This window comes from Ranitomeya variabilis, chromosome 7 (genome assembly GCF_051348905.1).
Source record: "Ranitomeya variabilis isolate aRanVar5 chromosome 7, aRanVar5.hap1, whole genome shotgun sequence".
NCBI lineage: Eukaryota > Metazoa > Chordata > Amphibia > Anura > Dendrobatidae > Ranitomeya > Ranitomeya variabilis.
In genome coordinates, this window is record NC_135238.1 from 166,089,228 (window position 1) to 166,110,757 (window position 21,530).

Below are 21,530 nucleotides of genomic sequence, written 5' to 3' on the forward strand. Positions count from 1 at the left end.
TCAGCGGTCACAAGGTACCACTCATTAAAGTAATGAATATGCGCTCCATGCCTATGGGAGTGGAGTCGCCTCCATATTCATCACCTTAATGAGTGGTACCACGTTACCGCTGAACACAGGAAGATGAAAATATATACAAATTATGTATACACCTGTGCTACGTCCTACATTGCTATAAGTAGAAACAGTGCAGGTGTATACATAATTTGTATATATTTTCATGTTTAGTTTCATATACCCTTAGTGATATAGGGTTCCACCCGCAGCAATCCATATCCACCATACGCAACAGCGCTGCTATTTTCATACATTATTATTTTGAACACAGGAAGAGCTGCAGACGCCATTGGAGAAGCAGGGAAGTGCAGAGACCATGCCGGGAGCAGGTGGGTATGATGTGACAGCTGCCACTCCTGCCGCTCCCCCTCCCCTGCCGACACCCTGGGACAATGATCTAGTCCAGGTCTGGAAGGAGATCCCTCAGGAGACCATCCGTCGCCTCATCAGGAGCATGCCTAGTCGTTGTAGGGAGGTCACACAGGCACTTGGTGGCCACACACTACTGAGCATCATTTCCATGTCTTGGGGCATTTCCACTGAAGTTGAATCAGCCTGTAATTTGATTTTCTACTTTGATTTTGAGTATCATTCCAAATCCAGACCTCGTAATGAATAAATATTTGCAACTGTAATATTTAACTCAGTGATATCTAGCATGTGGGATTTTAGTATTCCCCTAATTTTTTGGAGCAATATATATATATATATATATATATATATATATATATATATATATACTGTACATATATAGAATTATATATATATATCTTAAGGCCCCGTCTCACTAAGCGATTTACCAACGATCACGACCAGCGATACGACCTGGCCGTGATCGTTGGTAAGTCGCTGTGTGGTCGCTGGGGAGCTGTCACACAGACAGCTCTCTCCAGCGACCAACGATCAGGGGAACGACTTCGGCATCGTTGAAACTGTCTTCAACGATGCCGAAGTCCCCCTGCAGCACCCGGGTAACCAGGGTAAACATCGGGTTACTAAGCGCAGGGCCGCGCTTAGTAACCCGATGTTTACCCTGGTTACCAGCGTAAATGTAAAAAAAAACAAACAGTACATACTCGCCTTTCGGTGTCCAGGTCCCTTGCCGTCTGCTTCCTGCTCTGACTGAGATCCGGCCGTACAGTGAGAGCAGAGCGCAGCGGTGACGTCACTGCTGTGCTCTCACTTCTCACTGTACGGCCGGCAGTCAGTGAGAGAGCAGGAAGCAGACGGCAAGGGACCTGACGGACATCAGAAGGCGAGTATGTACTGTTTTTTTTTTTTTACATTTACGCTGGTAACCAGGGTAAACATCGGGTTACTAAGCGCGGCCCTGCGCTTAGTAACCCGATGTTTACCCTGGTTACCAGTGAAGACATCGCTGGATCGGTGTCACACACACCGATTCAGCGATGTCAGCGGGGCCTCAACGACCAAAAAAAGGTCCAGGCCATTCCGACACGACCAGCGATCTCGCAGCAGGGGCCTGATCGCTGGTACGTGTCACACATAGCGAGATCGCTATGGAGGTCGCTGTTGCGTCACAAAACTTGTGACTCAGCAGCGATCTCGCTAGCGATCTCGCTATGTGAGACGGGGCCTTTATAGTATAATAATATAGAAGCATTGTTAAAACTTTTTACAAACTTTGGTACACATCTTATCAGCTATGTAATTAAGGATTTTATCTTAGAGTAGTACAGATGTAAGAAATGCATTGTGTACAAGGTGATGAAATGCTTTTTTTAGATGCAAAATGTTCTTTGCTGTTGCTAAACATTGCAATTGTTTTTGGGACCTTTTTCATTCACTTTTTTCTTTGTGTACTGTTTAAATCACAACAGCAAACATTTGATTTACACTTTAATCACAATAGACTCTCACATGAGATGCCATACCTTAATCAGTGTGACCCTGGACAGAATCAGTAGTGGAAGAGAGGAGAGGTATAATAGAAACAAGTCACCACTTCTGCATTTATCCCCCACTCCTGGTTTTAGCTTACAAGTACTGATGTAAAATACTGACCAAATACTGAAGCCGCAATTCATCATTTGTGGGTTTTTTAAGTGATTTTTCTGTTTTTTTGCATTGTAATTTTGCTGACGTTTATTGTGGCAAATTAATTAAATGACGTACAAGTTCATAAATTAGGCCAGAGTCACACTACCATACAACACGGCCGAGTGCTATGCGATAAAAAATCACATAGCACAGTTCTCAGTATTATTATATGGGGCAGATCACATCTGCGATTATTTTCTCATGTTCAATCGGCATGCTAGAACAATTGTAGCATGCTGCGATTGGATGCGACACTCTGTTCACTCGCTCCTATACAAGTCTATTTGAGCGAGTGACACAACGCACAGCACTCGGATATCATCAGAGTGTGGTGCAATATACGCTGATGCCGGCCTCAGAGGAGATGGAGAAATTACTCTCTCCACCTCCTCCGCAGTTGTGCTCCGATTCTCTCTGTGCAAGAGGCTCGGAGCACAGAGCACTGACACTCGGCTCCCGCTCGCAGCAGAGCAGGAGCCGAGGATCATTAGCATATTGCATCGGATGCTCTCACAACGGACGCCATACGCTAGTGTGACTCCAGCCTTAGACTGTTATACCTACATCACAACTTAAACCTCATCCTCAACTTGAATCTCAGCTTCCCGGTTCAAGATGATGGCTTAGTATTTTATTTTATTCTCTGTTATTTCTATTAGTTCCCATTAAAAATTTTAAAAAAAATATATAAAAATAACAAAAAGAAACCCCCAAAAACTATGTTGGCAACCTCCTACTGTGCCTCTTACACGTATATTAGCAAGTCTACCTCCACTTGGACCTTGGCCTCTTGGTTCAATATTTCTTTTATTCTAAGTCAGTACCCTATCCCCATTTGTAGAGAGGTGCAAGAACCTTCGTCCACCTTCTCACAACAGAACATCTTTAAGTAATTTCCCTATCCACATTTGTTTGCAGGACAGTTGTCTGGATCTTACCGCCATTTTGCTTCCTGTTGTAGCACCCTACTCCTTACTACCACCATTTTGCAGCACAAAATTTCAGGTACCCATTGCCTCTTGGGGTGAAATTTGATTCACAATCTGTGGGAGTATTATTCCCCATGCTCTGAGCCTGACATTTTTAAAAATCTTCTGTGGGGTATTGTTCCCTACGCAATGTGTGTGAATTTTGAATCAGCTTCTGTGGGGATACTATGCCCCATGGCATGAAGGTAAAGTTTGTAAGCTGCTTCTGTGGGGATACCCTCCCCCATGCTCTATGAGTGAAAAGTTTTAACTGTTCTGGCGGTAGCAAACCTCTTGGTGGGGGCACGGTTATAATGTTTAGGCTATTATTATAATTCCATGTTATTCCATTTTTACCATAATTGCTATGGTGACAAAACCCATTTAAGTCATTTTCCTATTAACATTTGTTTGCAGGGAAATTGTTCTACTCTTACTCCCATTTTGCTTCCTTTTGCAGCCCCCTAGCCCTTATTATGACCATTTTTTACCCATTTTAGAGCTCTGAGGTTTGGGTTCCCATTACTTATATAAGGTTCGGCATCAGGGGTCAGGTTTGGGTCAAGTTCGCCACCCGAGCCGGGCTTTAAAAAAAAGTCCTCTGAACCAGGCGAACAAGGTCATCCACGGGTTTACTCATCTCTAAAGCATAAACTAATATTGTGAATACATGAGAGGACTTTGTGTATTGATAATAGTACTTATTGTATCAAAACAGATGTTACCGTTACATGCAGGAAGCCTGATATAGGCCCCACAGTGGGTGTATATAGCAACGTAACAAATGGGATAATATGGTATAGCAGAATAGACAAGCAAGGATAATAATTAAGAGAAAAAAACTATATAACTGCACACTCAAAGGGTATAGAACTAGAAGCATTACAGATTTGGGAGTTCTATATGTTTTTAGGAGTATCCTAAAAAGGTAGAAAGAAGGATACATCATCAATTTTTATTTTTTATTATGTAGTCTAATGGCTAACATTGTTCTATGTAAATATATGTCCTCTTCCATCTATGGTGGGGGGATGTTTCTCACTGTTATGACATCATGTCCTTGGACCCTCCTTATTATTAACAAGTCAATCAACAGTTGCAGCCCTCCAGCACTGCCCACAGCTCAGTCTATACTAAGCCTCACAGTAGGAATGTAGTCATACAGATAAGCAGGCAGCACACAGATGTAATCTTGGAAGGAAGAAGGGGAAACAATCCTATACACAGCTCATCCTTCCAAAGATCATAAAGAAGAAGATCCTGCATCCATCCAGTCCAGAGAAGTAAGCAGTGCATTTATTTTCCTACTTCTTGAATAGTAATATGGAAATATTGTTAAAACTTTTAGACTTTTTCGAAACTTTGGCACACGTCCCATCAGCTATGTAATTGACGATTTTATCCTGTTTCAAAACGGACTAGTACAGATGTAAAAAATGCAACAACAAATATTTGATTTACACTTTTCTCACAATGGACTCTACAATTACTGATGTAAAATACTGACCATATACTGAGGCTGCAATTCATTATTTGCAGGGTTTTTAAATTACTTTTCTATTTTTGCATTATTAAACTGCTGATTATTGTGCCAAATTCATGAAAATGGCATGAAATTAAAAGAAAAAAAAAACTATAAAACTACACCAAGGGAACACTGGAGTAGAGTTGCACAAAAGTTTGTGACTTTTTAACCCCTTCACCCTGGAGCTTTTTTCCTTTTCGCCGCCCCTTCTTTCCAGAGCCATTACTTTTTTATTTTTCTGTCAATGTGGCCATGTGGGGGCTTATTTTGTGCGGGACGAATTGTGCTTTTGAACAATACCATTGGTTTTACCATGTCGTGTAACAGAAAACGGGAAAAAAATTCCAAGTGCAATGAAATTGCAAACAAAGTGCAATCCCACACTGGTTTTTTGTTTGGGCTTTTTGCTAGGTTCACCAAATGCTAAAACTGACCTGCCACTATGATTCTCTAGGTCATTACGAGTTAATAGACACCAAACATGTCTAGGTTCTCTTTTATCTAAGTAGTAAAAAAATAATTCCAAAGTTTGCTAAAAAAAAAAACAATTGCGCAATTTTTCTGACACCCGTAGCGTCTCTATTTTTCGTGTTCTGGGGTCGGGTGAGGGCTTATTTTTTCCATGCCGGGCTGACATTTTTAATACTATTTTGATGCAGATACGAACTTTTGATCGCCCGTTATTGCATTTTAATGCAATGTCGCGGTGACCAAAAAAACCTTAATTTTGGCATTTTTTTTCTCGTTATGCTGTTTAGCGATCAGATTAATCCTTTTTTTATTGATAGATCGGGCGATTCTAAACGTGGCGATACCAAATATGTGAAGGATTGGATTGATTTTTTTTTTTATTGTTTTATTTTGATTGGGGCGAAAGGGGGGTGATTTGAACTTTTTATATTTTTTATTTATTTTTATATTTTTAAACACTTTCTTTTTTAATTTTGGCATGCTTCAATAGCCTCCATGGGAGGGTAGAAGCATGCACTACTCGATCGCCTCTGCTACATAGAGGTGATGCACAGATCACCTCTATGCAGCAGAATTACAGGCTTGCTATGAGCGCCGACCACGGGGTGGCGATCATAGCAATCTGTCATCAACAACCATAGAGGTCTAGAGGTGACCTCTGGTTATGATGGCAACTCATGGTGACCCCCGATCACGTGATGGGGTCAGCGGTGCGAGCACTTCCGCCAGCGCTTGTTATATGCCGCTTGACATCATGATTCTGCTCACGTCCATTGCGCGCACATGTCAGCTGTTGAAAACAGCTGACATGTCACGGCTTTGAGGTGGGCTACCTGCCGGAGCCCACCTCAAAGTGGGGGATACTGCCAGCTGACATACTATTCCATCAGCTGGCAGAAAGGAAATAAAGAGTCGCAGTTGATGAGACTAGCACATGTAAAACAGACTTAAAAATGGTACAAACAGAATAATGAATTGGGTGCAAACAATAATGTGTATGTGCACACGTTGCGGATTTTGCTGCGGATCTGCAGCGGATTGGCCGCTGCGGATTCACAGCAGTTTTCCATGAGTTTACAGTACCATGTAAACCTATGGAAAACAAAATCCGCAGTGCACATGCTGCGTAAAAAAAAACGTGAGGAAGCGTAGCGTTGTTTTTTCCGCAGCATGTCAATTCTTTGTGCGGATTCCGCAGCGGTCTACACCTGCTCCATAATAGGAATCCGCAAGGGTAAAACCGCAGGTGGAATCCGCACAAAATCCGCAAAAAAAATTGTGGTAAATAGGGTTGAGCGACTTTTACTTTTTCAGGATCGAGTGAAATCGGCCGATCATTGCGAAAAGTCGGGGGCCGACTGAAACACGAAACCCAATGCAAGTCAATGGGGAATAAAAGTCGGCAGTGAGTGGAGGACTGGAAAACACCTACAGAGCCCATTTTAATGTCAAAAACATCAATTATTGTTACTTAAGCTTGTCAATCTTAATTAACCTTATAATAATAGTTAGGTATTGAAAATTGGGAGTCATTTGGTTAAAGTTGGGGGGGAGGGCTGGCTCAATTTTTTCTTGGGCCCAGGAGATGTGGAATACGTCACGGTGGTGGAGCAGGGAGAGGTAAGTATTTCAACTTTGCAAGTGCTATGATCCTGAGCAAGCAGGGGGGGCACACTCGTTCGCATTGCCACTGGCACAGGGCCCCTCAAAGTACGGCGTTGTGTTTGATGGCGGGGGCGCCTCCCACCGGCAGTGACACTTTTGCGTACTATGACGGGCCCTGTGACAGTGACGTCGCCAACGAGTATGCCCCCCCACCTGATGAAGGAACCTGCACTTTCATATGCACCTTCCTCTTTGTTCCCGTGTAAGGTGGTATAGTATGCGGGAAGGGGGACCTTCAGCAGGGTCAGATTCTGGCTGTGTAGAGTGCAAGGGGAATGTAGTGGTCTGGGTCAATGTACCAGCAGACCCATCAAGCAGTGGCTGGGTAATAGGCAGGATGAGGAGGAAACACAGATATAGGCCCAAAATAAAAAAGGAGGCTAAAAGCAGAAAAAAATTGGTAACAGGAGTAAACAGGCAGCATTGCTTTGTTCAGTGGAGGACAACAACAAGCAGCAGCAGACACCGTTAGTAGGGCCCAACCAAACTAGTAGGCCAAATACAGTTTCAAATTCTCAATACAGGCCGAAAGCCTGTAGATTGAAACTCAGCTTTGTTTCTTTGAGGAAACCAAGAGGCAGCAGCAGACGTCACTAGGCCCAAACCAAGAACCAGGCCAAATGCAGTTTCATATTGTTGATAGAGGCCGAAAGCCTGTAGATTGAAACTCAGCTTTGTTTCTTTGAGGAAACCAAGAGGCAGCAGCAGACGTCACTAGGCCCAAACCAAGAACCAGGCCAAATGCAGTTTCATATTGTTGATAGAGGCCGAAAGCCTGTAGATTCAAACTCAGCTTTGTTTCTTTGAGAAAACCAAGAGGCAGCAGCAGACGTCACTAGGCCCAAACCAAGAACCAGGCCAAATGCAGTTTCATATTGTTGATAGAGGCCGAAAGCCTGTAGATTCAAACTCAGCTTTGTTTCTTTGAGGAAACCAAGAGGCAGCAGCAGACGTCACTAGGCCCAAACCAAGAAGCAGGCCAAATGCAGTTTCCTACTGTTGATAGAGACCGAAAGCCTGTAGATTGAAACTCAGCTTTGTTTCTTTGAGGAAACCAAGAGACAGCAGCAGACGTCACTAGGCCCAAACCAAGAACCAGGCCAAATGCAGTTTCATATTGTTGATAGAGGCCGAAAGCCTGTAGATTGAAACTCAGCTTTGTTTCTTTGAGGAAACCAAGAGGCAGCAGCAGACGTCACTAGGCCCAAACCAAGAACCAGGCCAAATGCAGTTTCATATTGTTGATAGAGGCCGAAAGCCTGTAGATTGAAACTCAGCTTTGTTTCTTTGAGGAAACCAAGAGGCAGCAACAGACGTCACTAGGCCCAAACCAAGAACCAGGCCAAATGCAGTTTCATATTGTTGATAGAGGCCGAAAGCCTGTAGATTCAAACTCAGCTTTGTTTCTTTGAGGAAACCAAGAGGCAGCAGCAGACGTCACTAGGCCCAAACCAATAACCAGGCCAAATGCAGTTTCATATTGTTGATAGAGGCCGAAAGCCTGTAGATTCAAACTCAGCTTTGTTTAGTAGAGGTAGAGTGGGCGCACCCACCTGTCCAGGCAAACGGCACTTGCACGGGTGCTTGCGCCAAGTGGTGACCACGGTCCTGTGGGGGGAGTCAGCCCATTTAGGGAGGTATAAAAATGGCCTATGGTGGACATTCAGCAGCTGCAAATGGAGGAATTGGCAAAGTCAGTAAGAGGAGGGCAAAAGCGAGTCATTTATCACCCAAGCTACGTGTCAGCAGGGGAAGGTGGGGCAAAAGAATTGGCAATCCATGATTGGTTCATTTTAATGAAGGTTAGATCATCTACATTTTGGGTAGCCAGACGTGTCCTTTTTTCGGTCAGTATTGAACCAGCAGCACTGAAGACTCTTTTTGAAAGCACACTGGCAGCAGGGCAAGCAAGCTCCTGTAATGCATATTCTGCCAATTCGGGCCAGGTGTCTAGTTTAGATGCCCAGTAATCAAAGGGGAATGACCTGTGAGGGAGAACATCGATAAGGGATGAAAAATAGTTTGTAACCATACTGAACAAATGCTGTCTCCTGTCACTTTGAATAGATGCAGCAGTCCCTGTTGTGTCAGCGGTCATTGAAAAATCACTCCACAACCTTGTCAGAAAACCCTTCTGTCCAACGCCACTTCGGATTTCGGCACCTCTAGCACCTCTGTCATGTTGCCCTCTACGGCAAGTGTGAGGACTAGGGTTGAGCGAAACGGGTCGATCATTTTCAAAAGTCGCCGACTTTTGGCTAAGTCGGCGTCTCATGAAACCCGATCCGACCCCTGTGCTTGTCGGCCATGCGGTACGCGACTTTCGCGCCAAAGTCGCGTTTCAATGACGCGAAAAGCGCCATTTCTCAGCCAATGAAGGTGAACGCAGAGTGTGGGCAGCGTGATGACATAGATCCTGGTCCCCACCATCTTAGAGAAGGGCATTGCAGTGATTGGCTTGCTGTCTGCGGCGTCACAGGGGCTATAAAGGGGCGTTCCCGCCGACCGCCATCTTACTGCTGCTGATCTGAGCTTAGGGACAGGTTGCTGCCGCTTCGTCAGAAGCAGGGAGAGCGTTAGGCAGGGTCCACTAACCACCAAACCGCTTGTGCTGCAGCGATTTCCACTGTACAACACCACCTTCGGTGTGCAGGGACTGTGGAAGCTATTTTTATTTTTTTTTCCCCTCAGCGCTGTAGCTCATTGGGCTGCCCTAGAAGGCTCCGTGATAGCTGTATTGCTGTGTGTACGCCACTGTGGAAACCAACTGCTTTTTTCAAAGCACATATCCTCTTGTTCCTTCCTTTCTGCACAGCTATCTTTTTTGTTTGTCCACACTTTTTATTTAATTTGTGCATCAGTCCACTCCTATTGCTGCCTGCCATACCTGGCTTAGATTACTGCAGGGAGATAGTAATTGTAGGACAGTCCCTGTTTTTTTTTTGTTTTTTTTGTGGGAGATTAAGATTGGCATTTCTGCTACAGTGCCATCCCTGTGTGTGCCATCTCTCACTGAGTGGGCCATAGAAAGCCTATTTATTTTTTCCGTGATTTGTGTTCTAAATTCTACCTCAACACAAAAACACTACATCAATCAGTGGGAGAAAAATATTGGCCTCAGTCAGGGCTTGTGTGCCACTGCTGTGTGTGCTATCTCTCATTCAGTGGGCTATAGAAAGCCTATTTTTTTTTTTTTATTTTTTTAATATTATTTGGTTTCTAAAGTCTCCCTGAAAAAAAAAAAAAACCTAAAAAAACAGTGGGAGAGTAATATTGCCCTTTCAGCTTGTGTGCCAGTCTTGACTCCTGGGTGTGCCACCTCTCTCTCATTCAGTGGGCCATAGAAAGCCTATTTATTTTTTCCGTGATTTGTGTTCTAAATTCTACCTCAACACAAAAACACTACATCAATCAGTGGGAGAAAAATATTGGCCTCAGTCAGGGCTTGTGTGCCACTGCTGTGTGTGCTATCTCTCATTCAGTGGGCTATAGAAAGCCTATTTATTTTTTTTATTTTTTTAATATTATTTGGTTTCTAAAGTCTCCCTGAAAAAAAAAAAAAAACCTAAAAAAACAGTGGGAGAGTAATATTGCCCTTTCAGCTTGTGTGCCAGTCTTGACTCCTGGGTGTGCCACCTCTCTCTCTCATTCAGTGGGCCATAGAAAGGCTATTTTTTTTGTTTGTTTTTTTAATATTATTTGGTTTCTAAAGTCTCCCTGAAAAAAAAAAAAACATAAAAAAACAGTGGGAGAGTAATATTGCCCTTTCAGCTTGTGTGCCAGTCTTGACTCCTGGGTGTGCCACCTCTCTCCCTCTCATTCAGTGGGCCATAGAAAGCCTATTTATTTATTTTTTTTAAATATTATTGGGTTTCTAAAGTCTCCCTTAAAAAACAAAAAATACATAAAAAAACAGTGGGAGAGTAATATTGCCCTTTCAGCTTGTGTGCCAGTCTTGACTCCTGGGTGTGCCACCTCTCTCTCATTCAGTGGGCCATAGAAAGCATTTTTTTTTTTTTTCCTTGATTTGTGTTCTAAAATCTACCTCAACACAAAAACACTACATCAATCAGTGGGAGAAAAATATTGGCCTCAGTCAGGGCTTGTGTGCCACTGCTGTGTGTGCTATCTCTCATTCAGTGGGCTATAGAAAGCCTATTTATTTATTTATTTTTTTTCTTATTATTTGGTTTCTAAAGTCTCCCTGAAAAAAAAAAAAAAAACATAAAAAAACAGTGGGAGAGTAATATTGCCCTTTCAGCTTGTGTGCCAGTCTTGACTCCTGGGTGTGCCACCTCTCTCCCTCTCATTCAGTGGGCCATAGAAAGCCTATTTATTTTTTTTTTTAAATATTATTGGGTTTCTAAAGTCTCCCTGAAAAAAAAAAAAAAAACATAAAAAACAGTGGGAGAGTAATATTGCCCTTTCAGCTTGTGTGCCAGTCTTGACTCCTGGGTGTGCCACCTCTCTCCCTCTCATTCAGTGGGCCATAGAAAGCCTATTTATTTATTTTTTTAAAATATTATTGGGTTTCTAAAGTCTCCCTTAAAAAACAAAAAATACATAAAAAAACAGTGGGAGAGTAATATTGCCCTTTCAGCTTGTGTGCCAGTCTTGACTCCTGGGTGTGCCACCTCTCTCTCATTCAGTGGGCCATAGAAAGCATTTTTTTTTTTTTCCTTGATTTGTGTTCTAAAATCTACCTCAACACAAAAACACTACATCAATCAGTGGGAGAAAAATATTGGCCTCAGTCAGGGCTTGTGTGCCACTGCTGTGTGTGCTATCTCTCATTCAGTGGGCTATAGAAAGCCTATTTATTTATTTATTTTTTTTCTTATTATTTGGTTTCTAAAGTCTCCCTGAAAAAAAAAAAAAAAACATAAAAAAACCGTGGGAGAGTAATATTGCCCTTTCAGCTTGTGTGCCAGTCTTGACTCCTGGGTGTGCCACCTCTCTCTCTCATTCAGTGGGCCATAGAAAGGCTATTTTTTTTTTTGGTTTTTTTAATATTATTTGGTTTCTAAAGTCTCCCTGAAATAAAAAAAAAACTTAAAAAAACAGTGGGAGAGTAATATTGCCCTTTCAGCTTGTGCGCCAGTCTTGACTCCTGGGTGTGCCACCTCTCTCTCTCTAATTGTGGGCCATAGAAAGCCTTTTTTTTTTTTTTTTTTTTTTAATATTATTTGGTTTCTAAAGTCTCCCTGAGAAAAAAAAATAAATAAATTAGGTGGGAGATTAATATTGACATTAGTGCTTGAGTGACAGTCCTGCGTGTGTGTCATCTCTGTGATTTTGTGCCACAGAAAACAGAGTGTGTAACATTGTGCCTGATTTTCCTTGTGGTCTCACCAACCTGTTAAGGGATATTGAAATCATACTGAAGTTATAGCTCACCGTGTAAGTTGTTTGACAGCAACAAATAAAGTTACTTTGGTTAAGATTTTAAAACAATGAGGAAGTCTGGTGCAAGAGGTCGTCGTGGGCGTTCATTGTCAGCTGGTAATGATGGTAGTGGTAGTGGAGCATCAGGTGGTCGTGGGGATAAAAATATTCCACCTAAGTCTGGAGCTGTGGAGCCAGTTTCGTCGTCAGGCTACACAAGGCCTCGAACGCTCTCTTTTCTGGGAGTAGGAAAACCGCTTTTAAAGGCGGAGCAGCAACAGCAAGTTTTGGCTTACATTGCAGACTCAGCCTCTAGCTCTTTTGCCTCCTCTTCCGAAACTGGTAAATGTAAAAGCAGCGCGTCGCTTGTGGATGTTCACGGTCAGGGACAAGTCGCTTCCTTGTCCTCCTCAGCAAAAACTACAACAAGAGAGAAGGATGCAGCAGGCGACACAACGGGTCACTCCATGGAGCTCTTTACACATACCGTCCCTGGCTTAGAAAGTGAAACATTTAACAGGCCATGCCCATTACAAGTATATTCTGACATGGAGTGCACTGATGCACAGCCACAGCCAGAGTACTATGCTGCTCCTTTGACTCAGACCACCACATTGCCCTCTCAGGGTACAGATCCACAATCAGACCCTGATGAGACTATGTTGCCCCGCCACGAACGCTATACCACCGACCGACACAGTGACACAGACGAAGTTGCACACGAGCTCGAAGAGGAGGTAATAGATGACCCAGTTATTGACCCCGATTGGCAGCCATTGGGGGAACAGGGTGCAGGCGGCAGTAGTTCAGAAGCGGAGGTGGAGGAGGGGCCGCAGCAGGCATCAACATCGCAACAGGTTCCATCTGCCGGGCCCGTATCTGGCCCAAAACGCGTGTCAAAGCCAAAACCTGTTGGAGCACAGCGTTGCCATCCGGTTAAAGCTCAGTCTGCAATCCCTGAAAAGGGATCCGAGTCTAGGAAGAGTGCAGTCTGGCATTTTTTTAAACAACATCCAACTGATCAGCGCAAAGTCATCTGTCAAAAATGTTCAACTAGCTTAAGCAGAGGTCAGAATCTGAAAAGTCTAAATACTAGTTGCATGCATAGACACTTAACCACCATGCATTTTCAAGCCTGGACTAACTACCAAACGTCCCTCAAGGTTGTAGCACCCTCGGCCAATGAAGCTAGTCAGCAACGCAACATCCCTTCCGTCACTGTAAGGCCACCATTTTCCGCACCACCGGCAGTATCTGTGCAGGTTTCTTTGCCAGCCAAAAGCAGTCAGGGTCAGGGAATCACCAGTTTTGTAGGAGGAAATATTGCATCTAGGGCACCGGCGGAAACAATACCGTCTCCAACCGTCTCTCAGTCTGCCATGTACACCGGCACACCCGAAAGTTCCACGATCTCCAGCTCTCCAGTCCAGCTCACCCTACATGAGACTCTGGTTAGAAAAAGGAAGTACTTATCCTCGCATCCGCGTACACAGTGTTTTAACGCCCACATAGCTAGACTAATCTCGTTAGAGATGATGCCCTACCGGTTAGTTGAAAGCGAAGCTTTCAAAGCCCTGATGGAGTACGCTGAACCACGATACGAGCTACCCAGTCAACACTTTTTTTCCAGAAAAGCCATCCCAGCCCTGCACCAGCATGTTAAACAGCGCATCGTCCATGCACTCAGGCAATCTGTGAGTACAAAGGTGCACCTGACTACAGATGCATGGACCAGTAGGCATGGCCAGGGACGTTATGTGTCCATCACGGCACACTGGGTGAATGTGGTGGATGCAGGGTCCACAGGCGACATCAATTTAGGGACAGTTGTGCCTAGCCCACGGTCTAGGAAACAGTTGGCTGTAGGCGTTCGCACCCCCTCCTCCTCCTCCTCCTCGTCCTCCTGCAGAAGCTACAGCTCTTCCACAGAACGCAGTCTGCCAACCACTCCATCGGCAGATGACACTGTTGCACACCAGTTGTCCCATTATGGGCCAGCTACTGCCAAGCGTCAGCAGGCTGTATTGGCTATGAAGTGCTTGGGCGACAACAGACACACCGCGGAAGTTCTGTCCGAGTTCTTGCAACAAGAAACGCAGTCGTGGCTGGGCACAGTAGATCTTGAGGCAGGCAAGGTAGTGAGTGATAACGGAAGGAATTTCATGGCTGCCATCTCCCTTTCCCAACTGAAACACATTCCTTGCCTGGCTCACACCTTAAACCTGGTGGTGCAGTGCTTATTGAAAACTTATCCTGGGTTCTCCGACCTGCTCCTCAAAGTGCGTGCACTTTGCTCACATATCCGACGTTCGCCTGTACACGCCAGCCGTATGCAGACCTATCAGCGGTCTTTGAACCTTCCCCAGCATCGCCTAATCATAGACGTTGCAACAAGGTGGAACTCAACACTGCACATGCTTCAGAGACTGTGCGAACAGAGGCGTGCTGTTATTTATTTGTGGGAGGATACACGGGCAGGCAGTAGGATGGCAGACATGGAGTTGTCAGGTGTGCAGTGGTCTAAGATACAAGACATGTGTCAAGTCCTTCAGTGTTTTGAGGAATGCACACGGCTGGTTAGTGCAGACAACGCCGTAATAAGCATGAGCATCCCCCTAATGCGTCTGCTGATGCAAAGTTTGACGCACATAAAGGAGCAGGCGTCTGCGCCAGAGGAAGAGGAAAGCCTTGATGACAGTCAGCCATTGTCTGGTCAGGGCAGTGTACAGGACGAGGTAGCGGGCGAAGAGGAGGTGGAGGACGAGGAGGATGATGGGGATGAGTATATTTTTAATGCCGAACCTTTCCCGGGGGCACAGGAAATTGGTTGCGTGTCACGGCCGGGTTCTGGTTTTTTGAGGGACACAAGTGACGTAGATTTGCCTGCAACTGCCCCTCAACCAATCACAACCGGAGATTTGACAACTGGAACTTTGGCCCACATGGCGGATTATGCCTTACGTATCCTAAAAAGGGACACACGCATTACGAAAATGATGAACGATGACGATTACTGGTTGGCCTGCCTCCTTGATCCACGCTATAAAGGCAAATTGCAAAATATTATGCCACATGAGAACTTGGAACTAATATTAGCAACCAAACAATCAACTCTTGTTGACCGTTTGCTTCAGGCATTCCCAGCACACAGCGCACGTGATCGTTCTCACACGAGCTCCAGGGGGCAGCAGACTAGGAGTGTTAGGGGTGCACACATCAGAAGTGGCGTTGGACACAGGGGTTTTCTGACCAGGTTGTGGAGTGATTTTGCTATGACCGCAGACAGGACAGGTACTGCTGCATCAATTGAAAGTGACAGGAGACAACATTTGTCCAGTATGGTTACTAACTATTTTTCATCCCTTATCGATGTTCTCCCTCAACCGTCATTCCCATTTGATTACTGGGTCTCCAAATTAGACACCTGGCCAGAATTGGCAGAATATGCATTGCAGGAGCTTGCTTGCCCGGCAGCAAGTGTCCTATCAGAAAGAGTATTCAGTGCTGCAGGTTCAATATTAACCGAAAAAAGGACTCGTCTGGCTACCCAAAATGTTGACGATCTAACATTCATTAAAATGAACCACAACTGGATTTCGAAATCTTTTGCCCCACCTTGCCCGGCCGACACCTAGCTTTCCTATGAAAGGCTCTTGCCTGTGAATTACTTTTCTAATGTCTAATTTGCTGCAGCTGATTGTACAGCATACGACATGTTTACACCTCCGTAAATGGCCAAACTCCCCACACGGGGCCGTGGTATCGCGACTTGGCGCAAGCACCCGTGAGACTGCTGTTTGTCTGAAGAGGTGGGTGTGCTCGCTTTTGGTTGACGGCATTGCTACTGGGTCCCTCATAGTACAATGTAGTGTCTCTGGCGGTGGTGGTGCGCACCCAACGTCAGACACACCGTTGTAACATGAGGGGCCCTGGGGCGGTCCCGCCGGCCTCAAGAGAGTTCCCCCCTACCCCAGCTCAAAATGTGCTCTACCACGTGCAAAATTATGTCGCACAGCTCCACCAATCTTTAGTCTATTCGCTGACATCATTCAATGTCTGGCACTGACAATACAAATTTGTAGACATCTATGATGCAACTTAAAGTAGTCTGTGTCTGTGTCCTATATTGGCACCATTAAATAGTTACTGCCAAATTACTATGTCAGAAACTCAGCAGATGAGACCACCCCTGTACCTAAGTATGCCACCTTTTTTTTTGTTTTGGTTGTTTTGCGAGACATTAACATCTATTTATATTTTGGGAGTACTGGGACAGACACTCCTTGCACTACTCCTCCACTCACCACCAAGCTGCCCGTGTATCCATGTAACCGCTGTAAAACTGCCATGAGCCTATTGTTTGTTATTTTAGGCCTTTGAAGCCTGTCTGCGGTCCCTCCTTCCACTAGTCCTCCACTGACCAGACCACTGCTGCCCGTGTACCCCTGGAACCAATTATAAAGTGCCTACAGCCAGCCCATTTTTTTATGTTAGGCCTTTGAAGCCTGTCTGCGGTCCCTCCTTCCACTAGTCCTCCACTGACCAGACCACTGCTGCCCGTGTACCCCTGGAACCAATTATAAAGTGCCTACAGCCAGCCCATTTTTTTATGTTAGGCCTTTGAAGCCTGTCTGCGGTCCCTCCTTCCACTAGTCCTCCACTGGCCAGACCACTGCTGCCCGTGTACCCCTGGAACCAATTATAAAGTGCCTACAGCCAGCTCATTTTTTTATTTTAGGCCTTTGAAGCCTGTCTGCGGTCCCTCCTTCCACTAGTCCTCCACTGACCAGACCACTGCTGCCCGTGTACCCCTGGAACCAATTATAAAGTGCCTACAGCCAGCCCATTTTTTTATGTTAGGCCTTTGAAGCCTGTCTGCGGTCCTTACTTTAAATACTCCTCCACTCACCACCTAGCTGCCTGTGTATCCATGTAACCGATGTAAAACTGCCATGACTGCCTACTGTTTGTTATTTTAGGCCTTTGATAGCCTGTCTGCGGCCCCTACTTGCAATACTCCTCCACTGACCACAATGCTGCCTGGAGTGCCTGCCTGTGTATCCATGTAACCGATGTAAAACTGCCATGACTGCCTACTGTTTGTTATTTTAGGCCTTTGATAGCCTGTCTGCGGCCCCTACTTGCAATACTCCTCCACTGACCACAATGCTGCCTGGAGTGCCTGCCTGTGTATCCATGTAACCGATGTAAATCTGCCATGACTGCCTACTGTTTGTTATTTTAGGCCTTTGATAGCCTGTCTGCGGCCCCTACTTGCAATACTCCTCCACTGACCACAATGCTGCCTGGAGTGCCTGCCTGTGTATCCATGTAACCGATGTAAAACTGCCATGACTGCCTACTGTTTGTTATTTTAGGCCTTTGATAGCCTGTCTGCGGCCCCTACTTGCAATACTCCTCCACTGACCACAATGCTGCCTGGAGTGCCTGCCTGTGTATCCATGTAACCGATGTAAAACTGCCATGACTGCCTACTGTTTGTTATTTTAGGCCTTTGATAGCCTGTCTGCGGCCCCTACTTGCAATACTCCTCCACTGACCACAATGCTGCCTGGAGTGCCTGCCTGTGTATCCATGTAACCGATGTAAAACTGCCATGACTGCCTACTGTTTGTTATTTTAGGCCTTTGATAGCCTGTCTGCGGCCCCTACTTGCAATACTCCTCCACTGACCACAATGCTGCCTGGAGTGCCTGCCTGTGTATCCATGTAACCGATGTAAAACTGCCATGAGTGCCTACTGTTTGGTATTTTAGGCCTTTGATAGCCTGTCTGCAGCCCCTACTTGCAATACTCCTCCACTGACCACACCAATGCTGCCCGTGTACCCCTGGAACCTATTTAAAAGTTCATAGAGCCTAGTTATATATTTTATTTACTATTAATAAGGCCATGATGGACTACGCTGTACCACGCTACAAGCTAACCAGTCGACACTTCTTTTGCGAGAAAAGCCATCCCAACCCTCCACCAGCATGTAGAAGACCGCATTGTCCATGCACTCTGGCAATCTGTGAGTACAAAGGTGCACCTGACAACAGACGCATGGACCTGTAGGCATGGCCACGGAAGATTACGTGTCCATTACGGCGCAATGGGTTAATGTGGTGGATGCATGGTCCACAGGGGACAGCCTACTAAGTCTGTCTGCAGTCCCTAATTCAAATTGTCCTCCACTGTCTAAATTGGAGCTTCCACCTTCTGGCTTTCGGCCTATAGTATAAGAAATTAAACTGCATTTGGCCTTCAACTTTGGTTAGGGCCTACTAACGGCTTCTGCCCCTCCCTGGTGTTGCCCTCAACTAAATAAAGCTGAGCTTCAACCTTCCGGCTCTCATTAAGTGGTTTTTTAAAAAAAAAATGGTGGTTAGGGCCTACTAACGGCTTCTGCCCCTCCCTGGTGTTGCCCTCAACTAAATAAAGCTGAGCTTCAACCTTCTGCTCCAAATTACCATTTTAAAAAATGCAATAGGCTTTTCCGGCCTACTAAAGGTGTCTGTCTGTGTGCCCCTGCCTGGTGTTGCCCTCAACTAAATAAAGCTGAGCTTCAACCTTCCGGCTCTCATTAAGTGGTTTTTAAAAAAAAAAATGGTGGTTAGGGCCTACTAACGGCTTCTGCCCCTCCCTGGTGTTGCCCTCAACTAAATAAAGCTGAGCTTCAACCTTCTGCTCCAAATTACCATTTTAAAAAATGCAATAGGCTTTTCCGGCCTACTAAAGGTGTCTGTCTGTGTGCCCCTGCCTGGTGTTGTCCTCAACTAAATAAAGCTGAGCTTCAACCTTCTGCTCCAAATTACCATTTTAAAAAATGCAATAGGCTTTTCCGGCCTACTAAAGGTGTCTGTCTGTGTGCCCCTGCCTGGTGTTGTCCTCAACTAAATAAAGCTGAGCTTCAACCTTCTGCTCCAAATTACCATTTTAAAAAATGCAATAGGCTTTTCCGGCCTACTAAAGGTGTCTGTCTGTGTGCCCCTGCCTGGTGTTGTCCTCAACTAAATAAAGCTGAGCTTCAACCTTCTGCTCCAAATTACCATTTTAAAAAATGCAATAGGCTTTTCCGGCCTACTAAAGGTGTCTGTCTGTGTGCCCCTGCCTGGTGTTGCCCTCAACTAAATAAAGCTGAGCTTCAACCTTCCGGCTCTCATTAAGTGGTTTTTAAAAAAAAAAATGGTGGTTAGGGCCTACTAACGGCTTCTGCCCCTCCCTGGTGTTGCCCTCAACTAAATAAAGCTGAGCTTCAACCTTCTGCTCCAAATTACCATTTTAAAAAATGCAATAGGCTTTTCCGGCCTACTAAAGGTGTCTGTCTGTGTGCCCCTGCCTGGTGTTGTCCTCAACTAAATAAAGCTGAGCTTCAACCTTCTGCTCCAAATTACCATTTTAAAAAATGCAATAGGCTTTTCCGGCCTACTAAAGGTGTCTGTCTGTGTGCCCCTGCCTGGTGTTGTCCTCAACTAAATAAAGCTGAGCTTCAACCTTCTGCTCCAAATTACCATTTTAAAAAATGCAATAGGCTTTTCCGGCCTACTAAAGGTGTCTGTCTGTGTGCCCCTGCCTGGTGTTGTCCTCAACTAAATAAAGCTGAGCTTCAACCTTCTGCTCCAAATTACCATTTTAAAAAATGCAATAGGCTTTTCCGGCCTACTAAAGGTGTCTGTCTGTGTGCCCCTGCCTGGTGTTGCCCTCAACTAAATAAAGCTGAGCTTCAACCTTCCGGCTCTCATTAAGTGGTTTTTAAAAAAAAAAATGGTGGTTAGGGCCTACTAACGGCTTCTGCCCCTCCCTGGTGTTGCCCTCAACTAAATAAAGCTGAGCTTCAACCTTCTGCTCCAAATTACCATTTTAAAAAATGCAATAGGCTTTTCCGGCCTACTAAAGGTGTCTGTCTGTGTGCCCCTGCCTGGTGTTGTCCTCAACTAAATAAAGCTGAGCTTCAACCTTCTGCTCCAAATTACCATTTTAAAAAATGCAATAGGCTTTTCCGGCCTACTAAAGGTGTCTGTCTGTGTGCCCCTGCCTGGTGTTGCCCTCAACTAAATAAAGCTGAGCTTCAACCTTCCGGCTCTCATTAAGTGGTTTTTAAAAAAAAAAATATGGTGGTTAGGGCCTACTAACGGCTTCTGCCCCTCCCTGGTGTTGCCCTCAACTAAATAAAGCTGAGCTTCAACCTTCTGCTCCAAATTACCATTTTAAAAAATGCAATAGGCTTTTCCGGCCTACTAAAGGTGTCTGTCTGTGTGCCCCTGCCTGGTGTTGCCCTCAACTAAATAAAGCTGAGCTTCAACCTTCCGGCTCTCATTAAGTGGTTTTTAAAAAAAAAAATGGTGGTTAGGGCCTACTAACGGCTTCTGCCCCTCCCTGGTGTTGCCCTCAACTAAATAAAGCTGAGCTTCAACCTTCTGCTCCAAATTACCATTTTAAAAAATGCAATAGGCTTTTCCGGCCTACTAAAGGTGTCTGTCTGTGTGCCCCTGCCTGGTGTTGTCCTCAACTAAATAAAGCTGAGCTTCAACCTTCTGCTCCAAATTACCATTTTAAAAAATGCAATAGGCTTTTCCGGCCTACTAAAGGTGTCTGTCTGTGTGCCCCTGCCTGGTGTTGCCCTCAACTAAATAAAGCTGAGCTTCAACCTTCTGCTCCAAATTACCATTTTAAAAAATGCAATAGGCTTTTCCGGCCTACTAAAGGTGTCTGTCTGTGTGCCCCTGCCTGGTGTTGTCCTCAACTAAATAAAGCTGAGCTTCAACCTTCTGCTCCAAATTACCATTTTAAAAAATGCAATAGGCTTTTCCGGCCTACTAAAGGTGTCTGCCCCTCCCTGGTGTTGTCCTCAACTGAACAAAGCTGAGCTTCCACATTCTGGCTTTCGCCCTATACTATCAGATATTAAACTGCATTTGGCCTACTAGTGTGGTTAGGCCCTTGAAACAGTGTCTGCTGCTCTTGGGTTTGCTACTCCACTGAACAAAGCAATGCCGCCTGTTTAGTCCTGTTACCAATTTTGAACTGCATTTAGCCTACTTTATTCTTTGGCCCTATATCTGTTTCCTCCTCATCCTGCCCATTGCCCAGCCACTGCTAAATGAGTCTGCTGGTACATTGACCTAGACCACTACATTCCCCTTGTACTCTACACAGCCAGAATCTGACCCTGCTGAAAGTAAGGTTCCCCTTCCCGCATGTTATACCACCTTACACAGGGACAAAGAGGAAGGTGCAGATGAAAGTGCAGGTTCCTTCATCAGGTGGGGGGGCATACTCGTTGGCGACGTCACTGGCACAGGGCCCCTCAGAGTACGCAAAAGTGTCGCTGCTGGTGGGAGGCGCCCCCGCCATCAAACACACCGCCGTACTTTGAGGGGCCCTGTGCCAGTGCC

At 45.2% G+C, this 21,530-nt stretch overlaps 1 long non-coding RNA gene across 1 annotated transcript in view; it reads left to right on the forward strand.

Moving 5' to 3' along the window:
* Positions 1–4,287: 4,287 nt before the first annotated feature.
* Positions 4,288–21,530, forward strand: part of LOC143785743 (uncharacterized) — a 38,778-nt gene continuing 21,535 nt past the window's right edge. Inside the window, exon 1 of the long non-coding RNA XR_013218072.1 lies at positions 4,288–4,369. This is a non-coding gene — a long non-coding RNA (uncharacterized LOC143785743). The remainder of the gene's footprint in view (positions 4,370–21,530) is intronic.